At 34.1% G+C, this 15,355-nt stretch overlaps 1 long non-coding RNA gene and 1 other non-coding gene across 2 annotated transcripts in view; one reads left to right on the top strand and one right to left on the bottom strand.

Moving 5' to 3' along the window:
- The first annotated feature begins 1,514 nt into the window (after positions 1–1,514).
- Positions 1,515–1,588, top strand: Trnai-aau. Its single transcript has one exon. It is a non-coding gene; the product is annotated as a tRNA-Ile (tRNA).
- Positions 1,589–5,870: 4,282 nt separating this feature from the next.
- LOC111085120 overlaps positions 5,871–15,355 on the bottom strand; it is a 57,202-nt gene continuing 47,717 nt past the window's right edge. Inside the window, exon 4 of the long non-coding RNA XR_002609967.1 lies at positions 5,871–6,720. This is a non-coding gene — a long non-coding RNA (uncharacterized LOC111085120). The remainder of the gene's footprint in view (positions 6,721–15,355) is intronic.

Below are 15,355 nucleotides of genomic sequence, written 5' to 3'. Positions count from 1 at the left end.
TGCCTTTGACAAACGACTTTAAAACTTTCGTGATGCCAGGCGATAAATAATGAGGAGCTAATTAGGACTTCTTAGAAAGTTTGATCTGTAGCCTTTTGTAATTTCGTTCAAGATTAGCGTTTTTAACAATTTCTTTATCAAGAGAACTTTATTTGCAAAATGGTTTTTAAGTACAGTTTGTTGGGAATTTTCGATTCGAGAAAGGTTTTTGTCATTTATCCATCAATTCAGTTCACCACGTAACTTCGAAAAGGGACTCTATGCAATAGAAATAATTAACATTTTAGTAACATTCTAGGTATTCTTTGAAGTAGGCACGATGTTCCTTAAAATTTCGATTTTTGTCGTTTGATTGTCGACCTTGAGTAGAATGGAATTTACTACCCCTTCTCTGTACATGATTTATTTTATATTGTTAGAAGAGTATTGAAAATGAATGGGAACATGCATTCCGTTCATTTTTAGACCAACCAAAAGTCTGAAATAGCAAGTTCTACCTAGGAAACGTTTTGCGTAAGTCATATTAATGGCTATAATATCTACGTCTTACGTTTCGAAAGTAGGCGAAGTATGAAATCCAATAGAAGTAATATTGGTGAAGAAAGTATATTAGACTTTTGAAGTTTTCTTTTAGATGACGTTCCTCATAAATTGCTCATTAGGAATTTCAAACCAAAAGCATTTAAAGTATCGTTGGCTTGAAATCCATAATAAAACAATTAAGAAGAACGTAAAAATACAAAACATCTGAAGCCTAAGTGATTTTATTCCTCAGAAACAAATGACTCCAAGTAAGAGTCATAAAGCATACTCGAAGTCAAGAGTACCAGGTACTAATTGAACGATAGTAGTTGTCAGTTAGTACCGAAAGTAAGAGCGTGTGTTAGCTCGACAATAATAAGTATTACTCAAGAGAAATAAAGGTAATGCTAGAACAACGAAAACAGACTTACGAGCGAGCGATATAAATGATTTTTGAAATTACCAATAACATATTTTGTGAATGCTTCTAGAATACGGTAGAAAGTGTGAACTTGTAAGCAATAATTGGTATTCGTAGATAAAGGAAGTGAGTAGGGCCCGTAACGACACTATTTATTACGGTCAAGTGAACGATATTAGGAGCTAACTGGGAATCATGAAGTTTGGATGAGTTTCTATATAAAAGAAATTAGTTTAAAAACACCAGGTTTAAATAGAATCGACAATAAAGCTTTCTAGGTGAGCGATGAAAAGTAGTTAAATATCCAGCCTCAAGAACAATTATTTTTTGAAAGGTAAAGAAAAATCAGTTCAAAGTTAGTAAAGTATTTTCACTTCAACAATGCTGGTATAGCTGTTTGATGTGAATCGCTATAAATAGTAGAGTAATTTAAGGTAAAAAAAGAAAGACGCCATTAAATTGTGTTAATACGCACGTCGATATTGTGAAATGCGCAAGTCCTTCACAAAGTGCACCGATACAGAAAGAAAATGCATTTGTGATAAATAGTATATCTAAAATGGCATTACGTGGCCTGTTAGCTCAGTTGGTTAGAGCGTCGTGCTAATAACGCGAAAGTCGTGGGTTCGATCCCCATACGGGCCAGGAAAGCGTGTTTACATTTTATGGAGAACATTAGATTTTTGTACATTTAGTGCAGTAATAATTACGTTACGATACTTTAGTCTAAATTCCGAATGTACTTCGTTTCTAGAAAACGAATTGTCGGATAAAATAGTTAGTATTCCGAATATGTAAAAGGAGATGTTGACGATTTAACATTACGTACGATAATGAAGGGATTGTAAGTTCTTTGAAAGCTGGCCGTGCACACCAACCTTTAGAAAAGTTTAAACAGAACCTGTATGTGTCAGTAAATCATCATTCTCGTCTTATCCTCTTCTAAACTGCTAACGACGTCAGCTCGTAGCATAAACCAATCAAATTAATAAAATATGCATTAGGTGGAGTCTAGTCTGTCTTTTGCAAATCTTAAATTTGTGCCCTCTTCTTCAGAGTACACAGGTTAAAACATCACTATAAGATAATCTTTCCTTCTCGAAAATGACCCTAGTAGCTCTCTTCTGAAAGCTTTTCCATAAGTCAATACGTCGACTTTGTTAAGGAAACCGAAACTGTACACAATATTGAAAAGAGAGGCCTAAGTGGCGATTTTTAATGTTGCCATCCGATAAATACATCTCTAATAACGCCCGAAATTTCTGTTAGATTTTCTACTCTTAACAGAACAGTTTAGCATTTCGTCTTCGTGAACTTTGGGGATTTTTAATAAGCTAAGGAAATTGGTATTCTTATACCTTGCTCGTTTTCGGTTTGTATATCGTTCACAGCTACCTAAGGTCTATCTGTCCTTCCTAATTTTGAAGTGAAAGGCTAGAGGGAAGGCAGCTTGTAAACACTACCCGCCGAAAACTCTTGAGCTGCTCTTAAACTTTAGCCGATACCAGGCATTTATAATGCGAGGAGAAACTAAAGAGTTCGAGTGATTTGCACATAAGAAATTTCTCAATAATCTCAAATATATTCAGGTCCATTAAAAAGAAATGTATTAAATTAATTGAGAATGCGATACGTAAGGAGTACTTTCGAATGGCTAAATAAGGTGCAGAAACGTTTCGATGTGATACAATGTGCGGACATTGAAATTACATATTTAAGGTAGGATCAGTCCACTTTATATATAAAGCGTTAAAGAATCTTGCTATGCGAATTCTAGAAGCCGAATGAATGCACACGTTAGGAGAAAAATCGTGTCAGGGTTCATGTCTCGCCTTTCGTAATTTTTTTTAACTTACCTGAAGGAGTGTAGCCAGTGTTCAACATTCGTCATAAGAAGATATTCGTCAGTAACTTTGAATCGAATAAAGCGACTGGCTGTCAATGATATAATTCAATGACAAAGCTTTGTCTGTGTCACAACCATTGGAAATTGTGTTAGTACCCGAAGCCATGAACTCCAACCGCTGGAAAAGTGTAGCCCAACAATTAATTCAAATCGAATATTAAACCAAAATATAAAATCAGATAGTAGTTAAAGATGAAACCAACCTTTAGTGTTGTAGTAAATGGAAGCAGTAAAAATGCTTTGAAAGATGCATTACCAGAACAAGTGTTTTTTAAGGAACAGTTTAGACTTATAAAACAAGATATTACTTAGAAACAGTTGTATGTAATTCAATATGTAGGATCTGAAAATTATAAACCCATTATGTTGTATAATTTGTTAGTATCGGCTCGTTTGTGAGAAGTTAATAATATGTTTATATTGATTAATGGCTATTGTGTGTAACGATAATAATGCTAGTTTGGTGTAGTATAGTTTTTTTGCGGTTGAATACTATTTCGGTTTTTGTTTGGTTGGTTTTGAGTATTCGCAGAAAGCTAACCACTCTTGTCGTCCCTAATTTTCACCTGATGAACTAGAAGGAAGACAGAATCAACAGTGGCCATCATAAATTATTTGGCTACTATATTCGAATAGTGTGGATTTGACAGTCTCTTTTATAACTCATCTACGGCTGAAAGTGCGAGGCACTATCTTAAGGTAACGAGTCGCAAACCACGGACCCTCGTTTTTACATTCCGACACATTAATCGTTAGAAAATACTTGGAATGACTGTTAAAATGTCTGTGGTTTAAATAATTGCAAAGTTAACATGTATATCCTTTAGCTAATTACATCAACAAGACATTTATAGGTCAATAACAATGTTATCATACGTAGTATTGTCGGAGGAACACTGTAACATTTACGTGTTTAGAAAGGTGCAGGCTTTTTTCTCCCACACTTATCACAACGCATTATATCCCAACAATCCATAGCATTCAGGAGCACGTGGCGTAAGATATATTTGTTCATATGACACAGAGGGGTAATATATCCAACAATAAGTGAATGCCATATCATTGTGTTTTATGACAGTTCTCATATTATTGGTTATGGCGTCACTCTGTTTCTTTCTTTTTTCTTCTCTTTTCAGGAACACGAAGATATTCATCAATAACCTGTGCAATATCCAAGAAAAGTTATTTTAAATTTCTTAAAACAAAAGATTGTTTTTCAAACAAAACAACCAAACCTTTTAAATGAATTGCAGTTAATAAAGAGTCGTAATTTTGGAGGCCTGGTAGTTAGGGCGCTCGACTCGCAGTGTGAGGGTTGTTGGTTTGAATCCTCTTCATCGAACATGTTCGCCCTTTCAGCCGTGGGAGCATTGCAATGTGACGTTCAATCCCACTATTTCTTGATAAAAGAGTAGCCCAAGAGTGGGTGGTGGTGACTAGCTGTGAAAGTTTGGAGAGATTTACACATTTTGATATTAAAATTAAAAAAACGACCTTTATACTCCAGATAAGAGAACTTATATTTTATTTTTGCAAAAGCGAAACGTCGTTTAAAATAAAAGTTCTCTTATCTGGAGTGTAAAGGTCGTTTTTGCTAACTTTATTATCAAAATGTGTTGACTAATTACCATCCCTCTAGTCTATCACTGCTAAATCAGGAACGACTAGCGCAGGTAACCCTCGTGAGGCTTTACGCGAAATTCAAAATAAACAAATAAACTCGACATATAAAACCCCAAACAGGTCAACCCTTTCATCAAGATCAGCATAGAACTCACTCTATTATAGTCTCACGTGTCATAAATAAAAATTAAATCCACTCACGTGACAAAAAAGGCCAACAAAGAATATTCCTCTGCCTTCAGTAGTTGTTGTTAAGTCTGGTTTTCTTCTTCCAGTTTCTATATACTTAATTAAAAGAACAGGTCAGCCTTTTGTGTATTAAATTGGGTTACTGTTGTGAGCTAATATTTTTCAAATTATGAAACCATGAGGATGAAAGACAGTTGGAAGGCTGGAGAACTTAGAAATATTTTGAAAATATCAAATTTCTCAACTTACTTCAAGACACGTAAGTTTCGTAATAAGAGTTTAAAACTGAAGTCCTCATATTTAGTTATCTTGTTAGGGTTTTTAAGACTAAAATTTACGTATCTAGTTATTTTAATGTTCATAAAACTTTCTAAAAAAAGTTTATGAATCTGTGAAGAAACGAGTTAATATTGTTTGCCATAGAATGAAAAGCAGTCGTAAGTGTTAACACATTTAAGAATTGAATAGTTCTATCATTCCACGAAAGTGTAAAGCACTTTAATTTTTTTCTGTTTCCAAATTTATAAAATTGTTTCTTGGTACCGTTCCTTACAGAAATAACTTTTGTGTATTTTGAGCCAATATGTTTTATGTTCTACATATTTAGCTGTTTAAAAAAAGTATGTACACATTTGCTACTCTTTTTTTAGTTTCTTGTTTTTATCATTCTGCTCCCCAGTGATAAGTCTGAAGGCTTATAACCCTAAAAAGATGATTTCTATATCTGTGGTGGGGCACGGATAGCATAGTCCATTGTGTAGCTTTGGGTTTAACTACAAATAAAATTATCATTATAGATTTATAGAATCAAAATTTTAATGTACGTTTTCTGATATTTGTTTCGGTAAGGTATTGTGCTCATATACTCATATATTCATTTGTTTAAAAGATGAGAATTTAAAAATGTTCCTTGCAGTTCGTTAACGTTTAACGTATCATTGTTATCAGTAATTTCGTACACGTATTTTCCTCCCTTTTTTACAGTTTATTGTAATAATTTGTTACTCAAGATAATTTAACAGGAATAAAAATATATTGGTTTACCAAAATACAAAATATACAATAAAAGTTTAAGTTAGTTTATTTTTCAGTAAATTGAAAAAAATATTCTAATTTTGTTTCCAAAAATAGTATGAAATATGTAATTACAGACTTGTATCATATAACACACACACAAACATATGTATACGTATATATATGTAGTCTGACTTTATAATTGAATAGACTTGAATTTGTTCTCAACTAATTTTCAAGATTACATTAGCAAATTACTTTAGAGTTTGCAATAATGTGTTGGAAAGTGAGAGGCACTTCCAATAAACAATTGAATTCATTCCTATCTAGTTGTATTATGCGGAAGTTCGATGTCGCCAAAGATAAGAGTATGTTTAATTAAGTAAGGCGCCAAATTTAACCCCTAATGCGATGTACAATTAAAATCGGGTAGTATGACAAACGAAAATATAGCTGACTTTAATTTGTTTAGACTTAGATAAAGTTTATTGATTCGGGCCTAAGGAGCTGAATAGTTTCAGGCTAGTTTCTGAATTAAAAACTAACATCATAAAAGAGTTTAAGAGCATTTCTGTGTATCCAGTTTTATTTCCGTATTCAGGGTAGCCTTCCATTCGATGTTGGAGTAAATAAGCTCAACATATTTTAATAGAAGTCTTTACTAATGTTTTAGCTAATTTCTCTCGGGTATAATTTACAGAGACATCATTTCCGTAAAAGGTTGCTACTGAACACACAATAGAGTATTCAAGGCAAATATTTCTATGGTGAAATTGCATTTAATTCCGGGTTTGTGGTATAACCCGCCATTTTCGATTTACTTTACCCTTAGGAAGTTTCAGTAAAGTTTGCATTAAAAGAATGTCTCAAATGTAGTATTTTACACCTTCATGTGAAATGAAAACGTATACATTGCAAAACGGTGTAGCAGATACTCTTGGTGTGCTGTTCATCACGATGTAGGTGACAGTGATTGCTGGAAACTCACTTTAATGGTCTTCCCAGGAGATATGTATTTCGGGATTATATGCTCAATTTCTTGCTTCTGTAAAATAATAGTTGACAGAAATTCAACACTGAGATAAAACAAATCACTTAAGTATTTAATAAGTGTCGAAAACACCGAGGATAAATTAGTATCGTATTAAAGATAAAACTGCTAGAATATTTCGACATAATTAAAACAAAAATAAACTGTTAAAATGATTTTATACTAAAGTATGAAGTCATAACTGTCCTCAATACCAATGTAGTTAATAACATTTGTTTTCCTTCTTTATACTTGTCTCAGAATCAGAAAATGATGTAACAGAGAGAAAAAATGTTCGTCAAGGGGTTAGTTTCAAAGTTGCATCAGTTTGTCGTTTCGTTTGCCTTAGAATACTTATGCGTGAGTTTTAACTTGAATGGGCTTGTTTAGCTTTGAGGGCCCGGCATGGTCAGGTGGATAGGGCGCGGATTCGAATCCCCGTCACACCAAACATGCTCGCCCTTTTAGCCGTGGGGGCGTTATATTGTGACGGTCAATCCCACTATTCGCGGTAGAGCAGCCCAAAAGTTGACGGTGGGTGGTGAATTAGGGACGGCTAGTGCAAATAGCCCTCGTGTAGCTTTGCGCGAAATCCAAAACAAACCAAACCGTTTAGCTTTGACGATATAAATACAAAATATTTAAAAAACCCATCAGTAAAGTTATGTTTCTTTTGAAGCTGTTAACGCAGAAAGCAGTCGATGAACAATGCGACTGTTTGATATTGTCATCCATCTGTTAGTTAAAATATAGACTGAATGTAAAAGATCCTCTTGAGTTCGTTCGATAAAAGTGACTGTTAAAACGAGCTCTGATAATTGTAAATTTTGAGTAGGTGCCTTTTGTTATATGACTTCTATAACATTGTTTATTTGTTGCTGTTTTTTGTTTTGGTTTTGCGAAGGGTGAAATGATTAAATCTACTTAGGTAGTGGAAGTCTCATTTTCCTAAAATATAACGCTAGATCTAGCTGATTGAACTTTGCTGTTGTTGAACCGAAATTACTTCAAAACTCTTTTGCTTGTTGTACAACTTGTAGTTTGGTTTTACACGTGAGACTTTCGATTAGAAGTTAAACCCGATCCACAAAGCTTTCTCTGTTTGAGTTTGAATACACTGATATTTTATGTGCGTAGAACGTTTGAATTACAGCCTAAATATGTGTAGCTTTAGTCGGACCGTATTGTTTACTGCAGATTCTAAAAACTACAATTAAAAGTATAAAAATAAAAAATAAATTAAAATCTCGTTGAAAACTACTAGCTTGACAATTTTTAGTGTAATGGATAGAGAATACTAATGAAAGAAGTTTAAAAATACAATAGATATATATAGATCACATTTTTCTCAACACACGAATGACGAAAACTTCGGATGCAGCATCTTTTGGTCGAAACTTGCTTGTTTAATTACTTATTGAAATTCGCGCAAAGCTGCTCGAGGGATAGCTATGTCAGCTGTTTCTAATTTAGAAGTGATAGAACTAAAAAGACGGCAGCTAGTTAACAGTATACACCCCTAACTCTGGGACAACTCTAATCGAATAGTGATCGACATTGATCGTCTCAAAATAACGCCTTCACAGCTGAAAGTGTGAGTATGTTCGGTGATGGGATTCGAACCCGCGACCCACATATTGTGTGTCGAGCCCCTAACCATCAGGCCATGGCAGGCCTTCCAAATATTGCAATATTTTGTACATGGATTGCTTTCATGAATGATCTTTAAGAACAGCATTAATAAATGCTTTAAGATTCGTATCAGAAAACATTTAAGATAATCATTGCAAATATTGAACCATTATTTTTCTTTATTAGTTTATGGATTATTTTTTCACATGGAAAAACTCTTGTAAGTTTCGATAGCGCAAGTGCCTCAAGTACGTTTTTATGGACAGGAACTACCTGTGGACAGTTCTGGATAACGTTACGGCTTCCTGTTGAAGTCTTCTTACGTATATTAAGAAAATCCGGACTTATTTCACTAGAAATCGGGTTTCGATACCCGTGATGAGCAGAGCACATATAGCCCATTGTGTAGCCTTGTGCTTAACTACCGCCCCCCAGTGGTACGGCGGTATGTCTGCGGACTTACAACGTTAAAAACCGGGTTTCGATATCCATGGTGGGTATAGCATAGATAACCCATTGTATAGCTTTGTGCATAACTACAAACAAACAAACAAAGCTTAACTACAAATAAACAAGCAAATACACGTAAATATTTAGCTTCGATAGAACCATGAAATCCAAACATTTGAGTACTTTTCTACCTCATGATTGGTTGGTTCAAACACTCTAAATGCTTGCCTAAAAATATAATATTATTTGTCGATATAAAAGTAATGCCCTCAACCTTCCATCATTTTCAGTTTTTGTCTACTTGGAAAACGACGTGTCCTTGACGTGATTTAATAAAATTCCTCAAATTTATAGAGGCAAATTACTATTTTTCATTAAGTGTATAAATGAATCATCAAGAAGTAGAATGTTAAATTAGTTGTATACTTATGGTGTTCAGGCATACTACGTGTTTTGTACACCTTTATTTAACATTCAACATTCTAATACATGCAGGTGTATATAGTTGTAACTATACAACGTTGACCAAGATAGAAACTAAATTCATTTTGCCTTAGTTACCTATTGTTCTGGTTCATCCACCAGTGATATAACGTACACTTTTTGTGTCAAATATTTCTGTAAGTTTAAAGTAATTTCTTCTACTGGTAGGTCAATTGATACCTTGAGGACACAACTTTCCTTATTTTTCGATTGGAATAACTAACGGTCATGTGGGTAGCACATGTGTCCTGAGAAAAATGGGATTCTATGATAGATTATTTAGACAGATTATTTATGATGAAATTTAGCTGAATGGACGACAATTGCCTGTTGTAAAGTGTAGAGGACGACGTTTCGAAAGCCTTCCACCTTTTGCCTTCAGTTATGTTTTCTCAGTGTGGAATGCTGCTACTATTACTACTTCTACTATTTCTTACTACTATTACTATTTTTACCATTTCTTATTACTATTACTTACTTCTACCATTTTTTATATACTACTGTTACTACTTCTATCATTTCTCCACTGAGAGCTGGCAAACCTCTTGTAAAGGCACCATCTTAAGTGAATAATTTCATTTTAATAGTTTGTGTAAATAAATAAAGATTGACTAGTCTCTTTCTTTCACAACTCAGTCAAAAGTCAAGATATCGAAACGCAAGAATAGTAGGGGAGTACAAAGGCGGAAAATACAAAATTTACAAACATTGGAAACTATATTTTGACAATAATTAAAAACAACAATAATATGTAAGTTTATGGTGATCCGATAACCTCATGAATCTTAATATTCCATTACCCGAGTTTCGATTTTGCAAGACCAATCGTATGTTTAAACTCTCTAAACAGTAACAGTTAAACAGAAGCGTCGATAAAGTTACATATGTTGTTGTCTCTGAACTAACTACTTTAATACTCTAATCCCACAGGGACGAACATTTCTATTACAGGTACTGTACCCACTGTTAGCAGCAATGTTAACGAATTAGAGTTTTATTTAACTGATACCTGATATTATGTAATTAAAAGTCCGAAAATTCAGGTAGAGAAGAAGAGCTTATATAAACGAATGTTGCGTGTTTCCAATATCACTACTCCCCAGGTGGGGCAGTGATAAATATACGGATTTACAACGCTAAAATCCAGGGTTCGATTTCCCGCGGTGGATGGACAGAGCGCAGATTGCTCATTGGGTAGCTTTGAGCTAAAACAACAACAACAATCTTTGTCATTAACTAATTAAATAGTTTGCATAATTATTTAGACCGTTGTTGAAAGGCGTCTAGAACTCCCGACGTGTATAAAATACAGGATTTATCATAATGTCTGTTGCACATTAAATATCAGACTACAAATTGCTAAGAACATCTTAAATAATTTCTTATTTGGAAGAGAAGAATAATTGGTTCGCTTGATTGCCGGTTTCTCGAAGCATGGTGAATAAAGATCTCCCGGAAGGATTACCAGATACAAACGACTTTGTTTTATGTTTGAAATCAGACTTCTGCTGAGCTGGTTATAGTAATTACGGAAACTTTAGAAACAGAAAAGATGTTATTTCACCACAGGAAGACGTTCCAAACAACGTATCTAAGCTTATTAGCGCCATCTTCGGTGCCATCGCTAAAAACATTTAAGCTTATTCTGTTTTGTGAATACAAGTGGAAAAATATATTTAAAAAAAAATTGAAAGTGTAGGAATGGGTGCATCAAAAAAAGTGAGGAAACAAGGTAGGAATGGGCATGGTATAATAAAACATCATTTGTACAACTTCACAAGGGGGGGTGTGTGTCCAGCATCCGGTCCATGCCTAACTCATTTATTCTTTCTATCCTGTATACAATAAGCCAGCTGGACTAAACTTATCAAACGTAGTTATGCTTATCATACAACGACTAAAAATTTCTGTGAATTGAATTATTGAAAGCAATACATATACTGTAAAGTCTGTTTATACGACACCACAAGAATCAGATATTCGTGTGGACTCATAACTTGTATGTGTTTTTTCTTTGCAATTTGCCTCTCTTACAATTGCATGAGAAGGCAACAAGGTTTTCGTACATTAGCTATATAGGTAGATTAAAATACAAAGATAAAAAATCCTAAGAGGATTTTGTGTATCGGCGTCGTGGATTCGTTACTGTCTATACAAAAGCAGAAGAATTATAGAGTAACTTTTGTATGTACCCATAAGCTGTATAATATCATAAACACAGAAAAACGAAGTAGGCATGGACGAGATGTTGAACACACCCACTTGTGAGGTTGCACAGGGAAAGTTCTGTTACATCATGTTCATTCCTAATTTGTTTCGACACGTTTTGGTGCACCCATTCCTACACTTTCAGTTGTTTTTTTAAATATTTTTTCCACTTGTTCATGCACTTTTTTTCATACAAGGTGATATGATCTTATGCACCATTCATTAATTTTTGTTGATATCCTGTATGTATATCATCAGTGTGGGTGTGAACCATAAGTTACGCTACGTATTAAATGCTTCATGAATGCAAACTTGATTTAATTTACAATGCGTATTATAAGTTCCTTCCAAAAGAGCGTACCTTGTCTTCTAGCCTATATAGTGAAGCTTCTCTCAAGACCCACCCTATGTTGACATACCCTATATTACTCTAATTTCCAGATCTTGTCACACAGTGCTGTAGATCTAGAAAACCACACTCATTATACTGAGTGAGCGAGTGGATGTATGTATTTTAAAATGGCATCCCTTTTCAAGGTGTTACCTGATGTACATCAAATAGCTCTTCTATTTTTGGTGATCTTTAGTATAGAAAAACGCTAGCACTAGCACGTGGTCTCTCTGCTATTGTCCTATTTGGTACACTAATAACTATGGTAAGTCTGTATTTTACACAACTAGAAGCGTTCATCAATGTCAGTCAGTCAGTCAGTGATATTAAGAAATTTATGGCTTTGTGAATTTTTTGTATTTGATTTCTCAAGCGGTTATATGACATGTAATTTTGTATGGGGGTTTGCATATCATCCACGGGTGTCTCTCAAATACTTTTAAAGATTTATTATTTGGTTGTTCAAAGTGTATATGAGTAAATATTTGTATTGCGTGTATTGTGTATCCGTCCCATTCTTACTATAACTACTACCATTCTTATGATAATGCTTATTTTTCGAATGGCTTGTGTATATATGTGTGCATATATATAGAGATCACAAAAAGTTATATTCTGGGGAAATACGTTATTAAAGAGAATTTTCTCAAGATATATTTTCCTTAGGCCAACTAGAGGGGGGGGGGGGAAATATAAGTACTTCCTTAGACAAACTTAACTATAAGAACCTTATCATACCTAAGGGCGAATAAAAACCTATAGTTTGACTTGTAAAAAATACATTAATTTGAAGCTTCAGGGACCGCAGGTTCGAATCCCCGTCCCACCAAAAATTCTCGCCCTTTCAGCTGCAGGGACGTTATAATGTGACGGTTAATCCCACTAGTCGTTGGTAAAAGAGTAGTCCAAGAGTTGGCTGTCAATAATTTTTTTTTAATTCTCTCTTTTGAAATAATCTAATTAATAGGTGTTCCAGTTCTGTGTTATGTCACATAGAGTAACGTTTGGACTTCTTCTTTATTTCTTTCAGAACAAAGGGCTATATGTGCATAGCCGTTCTTAATTTTGACCCCTAGCCGTCCCTAATTTAGCAGTGAAAGACTAAAGGAAAGGCAGCTAATCATCACCATCCCACAGCCATCAGAGAGAACAATTGATCTCTCGTTTAGAAATGCCTGCAAACATTCAATTTAAAAGCAAAACTACGTTCAAATAACACAAAACTCTAAGGAAAAATCTATAAAATACAAAATAAAGTCGAAGAAAAAACCACATTATTACCACTAATCACGAACTTTAAACACTGACAGTTGTAAATAAAAACAGCGAAATAACAAGAACGTAACAATAATAATAAAAAGGCTTTAAAATCTTATATACCATCGCCCCTAGTGGCACAGTGGTATGTCTGCGGACTTATACTGCTAGAAACCGAGTTTCGATACCCGTGGTGGGCAGAGCACAGATAGCCCTTTGTGTAGCTTTGTGCTTAAGAACAACTTAAATACTATTAATACGAAAGGAAAATGGAACAACACTTTAGGTTGAGCGTTTGATATCACATAGGATTTACTCTTAACGACAAGTTGTTTTTAGATACCCATGAAATAAAAATTCTGAAAGAAAAACACATGCGCAGATACGTTTGTAGAATATGCTGCCAAGAGGATTTACAGAGTGAGAGGTTTCAGATGCTTGAGTTTCGTAGCGATATTCATAAAATCCTTCAATTTAACAAAGATTACATGTATCAGTTTTTTTTTATAATTTCTTCGTAAATGACATTTCAGGGACGTTTTGTTAAAGAACAGTTAAGTTGGAAGAAGGAAAAAAATGAATAACTACGTCAGGATTATTTAAACGTTCGTAGAACATAATGATTAACTGTTCTCTATAATAACAAGAACATTTTATTTTATACGATATATTTGTACGTGGTATGATTTTTTTTTTACGAGAAGCAGAAATACAAATATCTTTTACTGATTATAGGATATAAGAAAATGAAATAAGTTGTCAGAAAACTTGTTATAGATTTTATGAACGCATTTTTTTGTAAGCTAGTGAAGAGTAGTTATAAAAAATTATATTTGTCGTAAGATGATAGTATTGGGCTTAGTGTGTTTTTAAACATTATACTTTACTTATGGATCACTTCGTGTGTCATAGGGTACAAAGAACAAATAGAAAAGTAAAAACATTTTCCCACTATTATGGATTTATTAATTATTATTATTATTTTCTATTTAGTACAAAACAGACAAACTTGAAGAAGACAGGTGCACCTATTGAAGCGCTAGGATTTGAACAGATTTCTTTGAATGCCTGAATAACACTGAAAAAACTGTTTGTGATGCTAGCGGTGGACACAGCACAGATGGCTCATCGTGTAGCTTTCTGCTTAATAACAAACAAACATTTCGAATGTGATGTATTAGATATTTGAAATTCTGGAAGCATCCTTATAGTTTGTAAGTAAACAAAGTGTTAAACAAATAAAATGGGACGCTAACCTTTGGGCGATTGGCCCGAGATAACTCGAGCACCCTCTATTTTCTAAAAACTATTTGCCCAAGTTGATTTGGGCAAACCATTTTTGTTGTTTTGTATTTAATTATTTGCCCGAATTTATTCGGGTGTTATCATGTTGCAATAAGTGCTCGTTAGATGGCATTGGAAATGTTGTTTGTGATAATCTCTATCGGATTTATTCTGAATTATGTATCATAAACACTGGAGAAAAGCATTCCTATTATTTTACTGTAGTTTCATTGAAATAGGATATATCACGTATAAGTCCAGATATGTACAATTTATTTATCGAGTATATTTTGTGCAAAAATACAATAACAGATCATAAAATAACTTTTGTTTCATTAATGTATAAGTATATGCTATCAAAAAGTGAAATATAAAACCTGACCTTTTTGAGCTCATTTCCAAAAACATAAAAAAAAAATAAATGATGGTGTCGAATTAACTTAGGTGGAAAGTCGACACCTATTTTTCCCTTGTGTCTATTTTTTTTTTAGTTGTTTTATACTTTATTTTCAACTTTATCCTATATTTCACTCATTTATTCTTGTTTAACGTGGACGACTGTGATTTCTCTCAACGCCTTCGTTCGTTTCCTCACCAAGCGCACGCTAAATTAATTTAACATTTATACCTTCAGGCCGAACATGTTGTCCGGCGGGTTACAAGTATCTATCTATCTAAAGAGAGCTGTCACTTTATCTCGAGTCTTAACTTCCCAGATTATTCTGAGAAACTGGCTGAGCCTATTTTGGTAAAATTTGGTGGAGGTGTTTAGGTGGAACCTTTCCGCCCTCCGAAGATCGAGTTTAAACGAATAAACAGTCGGAGCAATTAGAATTTGGCATCTATTTTAATTTTGCATGTACTTGTGCTGTGGCCTTTCCAATTTCCCTTCTTGTTACTGTTTGTCCCCTCCCCCCCTTCACCCCGATGGCTCGGCAGTAAGAA

The sequence above is a fragment of the Limulus polyphemus genome, unplaced genomic scaffold (genome assembly GCF_000517525.1).
Source record: "Limulus polyphemus unplaced genomic scaffold, Limulus_polyphemus-2.1.2 Scaffold11, whole genome shotgun sequence".
Taxonomy (NCBI): Eukaryota; Metazoa; Arthropoda; class Merostomata; order Xiphosura; family Limulidae; genus Limulus; species Limulus polyphemus.
The sequence above is the reverse complement of the archived record's forward strand: the minus strand, read 5'-3'. Positions and strand labels throughout refer to the sequence as shown.